Raw genomic sequence first — 6,512 nt, forward strand, 5'->3', positions numbered from 1 at the left:
AGAAGCTTGGTGATCGGATCTCGAGATCCATCATCTAGTCCCAGCTGCGAGTTGGGGAGACATGGTTTCCGGTGAAAACCGAGCCGACGGCAGGCGATGGCGGCGTTCTACGCCGTTACCTTGATGAAGGCATCGTCGTGTAACTACTGTCGACCCACTCGTGCTGCTGCAGGGGAAACCCTAGGATCTGGTGTTCCAGATCGGACGATGGCGGCACTGCGGTGTCGTTTCTCTCTTGGGAGCATCGTTTGTGGAGCAGCGCTGGAAGTCAGAGGCAGGAGGTGGAGCAGCTTCGTCTTGCAAGGAGCTTCGGTGGAGATGTCAAGTCATGCCTGACCGACAGGTGCTACGCTTTGTCATGCTTGGTCGGCAGGTGCTACGCACGACAGATCTTCCAAGGACTTCAAGTTGTGTCGGCTGATGGTACTTGGCAGCATGGCGCTGAGGTGTATCAGTGGCGACCGCGACGTGCTCAGCTGTTTGCGCGCAGGGAGGAGGTGCCGTTGGGCGCCGTGGTGGCGTCGATGATAGCTAGACCGAGCAAGGTTGATGCATAAGCATAGTTCTGAAGATGGAGCGGTGGCAGTTGGCGGCGGCGGCCTCTGAGAGCACGCCGGACCAGTGTGTGCCCCAGACCCGGCAAGTGGCTAGATTGGGGTTTCAGGTCTTAGATGTTAGGCTTGGCTGCGATGTCTGTTTGGTATTAGGCCCAGGCTATCTGCGCCCCTTCATCAACTGGATAGGTGTAGCGACATTTGTTGTTTAGACGGCGGCTTTAGTCTTACTGTTGTATGACTTTGTAAGCAGTGGCGAAGCCAAGGGGGGCGAGCACGGGCCTGCTACATGATTTGCAACTTAGAACGTACTTGGCCCCCCTTATTATTAGGTGAATTCTTGAGAAAGGAAAAAAAGGCCCACTTACAAGCCCGCTAACTAGGCATTTTCTAATTCCATGCGAAGGCAGACTTGACTTTGCTAAAAAAAAGGCAGATTGGACGACTGGCCAGCCTCCGCTAAATCTCCTGGCGCTAGACATTATCTCCATGATTAGCGCGTGCGTGGTTAGGGATGCGCCGCTGCCGTACTAGTATGCCTTTGCGGCCTCCTTGCCGGAGACACTAATAGAAAAAGAGGCTTCCATACGCCCCCATTAGTCCCCAAAATAATCGAACCGCGACAAAAGGGGTCTTTAGTCGCGGTTTGGGAGGAGACCCGCGACCAACTATCTGGGCCCATCGCGCTCGGTCGACAGCTGGCGGACGGGAGGGGCTTTAGTCGCGGTTGGCCTGGCCATCCGGGACTAAAGGTCCCCGAAGGCCTTTAGTCGCGGTTGGCCAGGCCAACCGGGACTAAAGGCCCATCCAGCTGGCGAACGGGAGGGGCTTTAGTCCCGGTTGGCCTGGCCAACCGGGACTAAAGGTCCCCGAAGGCCTTTAGTCGCGGTTGGCCAGGCCAACCGGGACTAAAGGCCCATCCCTATATATAGGACTCAGCTCACTTCACTTCACTCAGCTCACTTCACAATATTCAGAAGGGGGTGGTGGGTTTGCTTTTGGTTCCTCCTATGCACACAAGGTGTTCGATGAAATGCCCGAGAGCCTGAAACGAACATGATATGAAGTGTCCGAGCCACACTTGAGCTTTCTCATTTATTTTTCCTCCGCGATCGCGGTTAGCAACTTGAACCTTTCATGTGTCATTGATAAAATATGCATGTGTGTAGTTCATTGTTTAATTTGTATTATTTCTAGCTAGTTAGTTTAACAAATGCATGATGGTTAATTATATACTTTATATAATAATAATGCAGATGAATCGGCGATGGATGTACGGTCCCCGACTCTCCGACGAGTTCACTACGGGTTTGAAAGATTTCCTCGTAGTTGCAAATGCGAACAAGCAGCAAGGTTTTATTATCTGTCCATGTGTTGTCTGTAAGAATCAGAAGGGTTACTCCTCCTCAAGAGACGTTCACATGTACCTGCATCGGCACGGTTTCATGCGAAGCTATAATTGTTGGACCAAGCATGGAGAAAGAGGGGTTAGAATGGAAGAAGATGAAGAAGGGGATGATATCGATGACAACTATCATGATCATTTCGGTGATACTTTCATGGAGGATGATGCTGATGGTGGGGAAGGGTTAGGTGAAGGTGAAGAAGAGGCACATGATGAGCCCGCTGATGATCTTGGTCGGACCATTGCTGATGCACGGAGACGCTGCGAAACTGACAAGGATAGGGAGAATTTGGATCGCATGTTAGAGGATCACAAAAAGTCGTTGTATCCAGGATGCGATAATAGTCTGAAAAAGCTGGGCTGCACACTGGATTTGCTAAAATGGAAGGCACAGGAAGGTGTAGGTGACTCATCATTTGAAAATTTGCTGAAAATGTTGAAAAATATGTTTCCGAAGAATAACGAGTTGCCCGCTAGTACGTACGAAGCAAAGAAGGTTGTCTGCCCTCTAGGTTTAGAGGTTCTGAAGATACATGCATGCATTAACGACTGCATCCTCTACCGCAGTGAATACGAGAATTTGAATGAATGCCCTGTATGCACTGCATTGCGTTATATATACAGCACTTAGCATTTTCCGTCACCTCCCATTCTCCTCTCGACGCCGAAGCCCTGCCCCGACGCCGCCAGGCTGCTGCCCCGACGCCGATCGACGCCGACGCCCTGCCCCGACGCCGACGCCCTGCCCCCAGTGAGCTCCGCCGCCCCCCACTTCCCTGCCCTGCGCGCCGCCGCCCCCGCCCCCAGTGAGCTCCGCCGCCGCCCCTGCCCTTCCTGCCCCTGCGCGCCGCCGCCGCCCCTGCCCTGCCCCTGCGCGCCGCCGCCGCCCCCGCCCTGCCCTGCCCCTGCGCGCCGCCGCCGCCCCCGCCCTGCCCTGCCCCTGCCCGCCGCCCGCCGCCCTTGGCCCTGCCCCTGCCCGCCGCCCGCTGCCCCTGCCCCTGCCCTGCCCGCCGCCCGCCGCCGCCTGCCTGCCGTCCTCCGCCTCCCGCCGCCGCCTGCCGTCCTCCGCCTCCCGCCGCCGTACAGTGTGTATGAAAAAAACCCATACATCCAAAAAAATAAGTTTTCAAAAAAACTTAATCATGTGTTTAAAAAATGTTAAATGTATATATAAAAATGTTAAATGTTAAATGTGTTTCAAAAAAGGAATAACAAAGAAAGCAAATGAAAACCAAAAAGAAAAACAAAGAAAACAAAACAAAAGAAACCAATGCAAAGGAATGAAATCAAGAAAATCGAGAAAGAAACAAAGAAAACCAATGAAAACCAAGAAAAACAAAATAAGAAAAGGAAAAAGAAAAGGAAGAAGAAAAGGAAAAACAAAATAAGAAAAGGAAAAAGAAAAGAAAAAAGAAAAGGAAAAACAAAATACTTGGCAGTGCTAAACAAAAACTTCTATGCAAATTAGTGCTCAATAATCTTATTTTCTAATTCCTCCTCCTCTATGTCCCCTTAATCTTATTTTTTAATTCCTTTATACTTAAAGAATTTTTACTACATGCAGGAGTGACATATGGCGGACGATAGAGCCGAGCCGCTTAGGGATCCGGAGGCTGAACGTTATTTAATGGGCATCATCAACAACGAGATTCCTTATGTGCCAGGCTCAGAATATGAGCAAGAAGAGGATGTAGTCTCTTCTTTTCTGAACCTTGACGGTGGAACAGACATTGTCGATGATCAAGAAGGTGAAGGAACGGACATTGTCGACGGAGGTCAACCGTCAACAAACGACGATCTCGAATTGCAAGTAGCAACCACCTCCGGCGAGGTATATATATACATTGAGCCTCTCGTGATACAAACTTACTGAAATGTGAATACATATGTAATAACGCGCGCGACTCTCTTTCTTTTTTTAGCCCTCGGCCGGATCGAGTACGACAAAGCGTGGCAAATCCAAGGCGATGAAAACAGGAGAAACATATGCCATTGAGTTTGTCAGTGAAACCGGCAAGCCCCTACAGCACACCTCAAAGTTTATCAACCAATGCGGAGTCGTTGTTAGAGACAACGTCCCGATCACCGTCCAGGAATGGAAGGAGCCAAAGAAGGCACGTCTTGGTTTCAGTTTTGTCGACAAGAGAACGAAAAAGGATTGCTGGAGAAAGCTTATGGAACATTTCATTCTACCTCCGGAATACAACAAAGTCGATGAATTCGGTAACGAGGTTCCGGGTGGATGTGAGAGGACGAGGCTAGTTAAAGAGTTCGCTCTTCAGAAGATGGGCGAAGCATTCCGGAACTTCAAGAAAAATTTAACCCGTGACTATGTCAACAAGGGCAAGACTCCGGATTTCAATGGACAACATGAGAAACTGAAAGATGATTGGCCAGAATTTGTGAGGCAAAAGCAATCGGAGCATTTCAAGGAAATATCGAAAAAAAATAAGGATAATGCGAGTAAGAAAAAGTTCCATCATATTATGGGGCCAGGAGGATACCGCCTTTCGGAGCCTAAGTGGCAGAAGATGGAGGAGGACCTGAGGGTGCGAGGAATCCCTCTAGGTACAGGGGGGTGGGACCCAAGGGCCAAAAGCTGGTGGTACGGGCATGGGGGATCGCTAGACCCGGAGACAGGGGTGTGTGTTCACCGGAAGAAAAAGTTTGCTCCCACCCAAGCCCTTATTGACGCAATGACCCAAGTTCAAGAGGGCTTGATCAAGTTCAACAGAGAGAAAGACGCACTGACAACAGCCCTCGGGAATGATGAACACAGAGGACGTGTACGAGGCAAAGGCAAAGTTCCGTGGAAAGTAGGGTTTTCCCAGGACAATGACCCGTACTGTTACAGAAGCCGTAAGAGAAAGACGGACCGGGATGCAGATCTTATGGCGAAGTTTGCATCGGAACTCCATGAGTTGAAGCAGACCGTGCATGAACTAGTAAAAGAAAATTCGGCTGCAGGGCCGCATGAAGATCATGAAGCGGATCGCGGAAGCCAGCAGCGGAGAAGCAGCGTGGCTTCCACGGATGCCCCGCCTGGTGCTAGTGCACCGATGATCGAGATTCGTGCACCGGAGCCTCACTACCCCGTGGATGATGTAAAGGAGATGAAAGAATGTGATCTGCATTATCCCGTGGGGAACGTTTCCACGAAGGTAGCTAGCGGCAGTGCTTTACCCTGTACACCTGGAGCACTCCACCACAACAACCCCATTGCATATGGCTATGCTCGTGTCACGGTGGAAGACATAGTCCAAGGGTTTGAGGACCTGGAGATTGACAAAGCTACACCCGAAGGGGAGAGAAGACTTGGAGATGTCAAGCGCCAGATCATTCTATGGAAAAAGAAGTACATAGTGTTTCCAGGCGAGGCGCCAAGGCTAACAAGTCCACCCCCTCCGATGGTGGTGGTGGTGGTGGTGGTGGTGGTTCACCTACACCTCCTTCACGCCATTCGACGCCGTCCCCCGATCCACAACCTCCGGCGGGTACGACGCCCCCCAATCCACCTCCGGCGAAGAAGCAGAAGCAGGCGGACAACAAGGAAACCCGCTCTTGGACTATTAACCCGGACCCTTATGTACCTAAGACCACAAGGGTACCGGAGCCATCACTGAAGCCTCTCCTCCCAAGGCCTGGGGAACTTAGTGAAGCTGAAACCAAATTGGCCGCGTCTGCTGATTATGAGAAATGGAAGGCGGATATGAAGGCGAAAAAAGAGCCTGAGCCCAAGCAAGTATTCACTGAGAAGCAAAAGAAGTGGGCTAAGGATTTTTTGACGACACCGTCCCAAGCCGAGCTGAATATGCCTGACGACTATGGACATGAACTTCGTAGGCAAGCAAAAATATTGAAGGAGGAGAAAGAAGAAAGTAAAAAAAGCAGGAAACAAGTTGACCAGCTCGGGATGCAGAATAAACAATCGATCCCCCCGCTCATAGTGAAAGCCGGTCCGGAAGAGGACCCCGAGATCATAGCAGCTGCGGCAGCACTTGGATTGACTGTAGCGAGTGCCATGAAACAAGCGTCCGAGATGGGTTTGACTCTTCGTGCCTTCTTAGGCCTTGAGGATGCGCCAGTATGTGAGATAGCATTACAATATGTGCGGAATGGGCCTCTCGTCGAGCCTGCGCGGGAAAAGAGTCTACCACCACAAATGCGAAATCTGCTACGTTGGTACAAGCAATTCATAACATGGGCCGACAAAGAATATGTTTATGCGGATGTTACAGAGGAGCATCACACCAAACGGTACTCTGTACAAGTTCATATGAGTGAATTGTTCCAGTTGTTCAATCTGCGCGACCTCGACAAATCTATGCTGAGTTGCTACGTTCTGTAAGTGATTTATTTCTACCTCATCTCGTTCTTCATTGCCTGCACTATATATATATATATATATATATATATATATATATATATATATATATATATATATATATTGTCCTAACTATATTGTTGCGTACGCTATTATGCAGATTGAAATTTTGGGAATGCAAAATAAGAAACATCCATGATGTTGGGTTCATTGACCCACATATCGTTAA

The sequence above is a fragment of the Aegilops tauschii genome, chromosome 5 (genome assembly GCF_002575655.3).
Source record: "Aegilops tauschii subsp. strangulata cultivar AL8/78 chromosome 5, Aet v6.0, whole genome shotgun sequence".
In the NCBI taxonomy this organism is placed as follows: Eukaryota; Viridiplantae; Streptophyta; class Magnoliopsida; order Poales; family Poaceae; genus Aegilops; species Aegilops tauschii.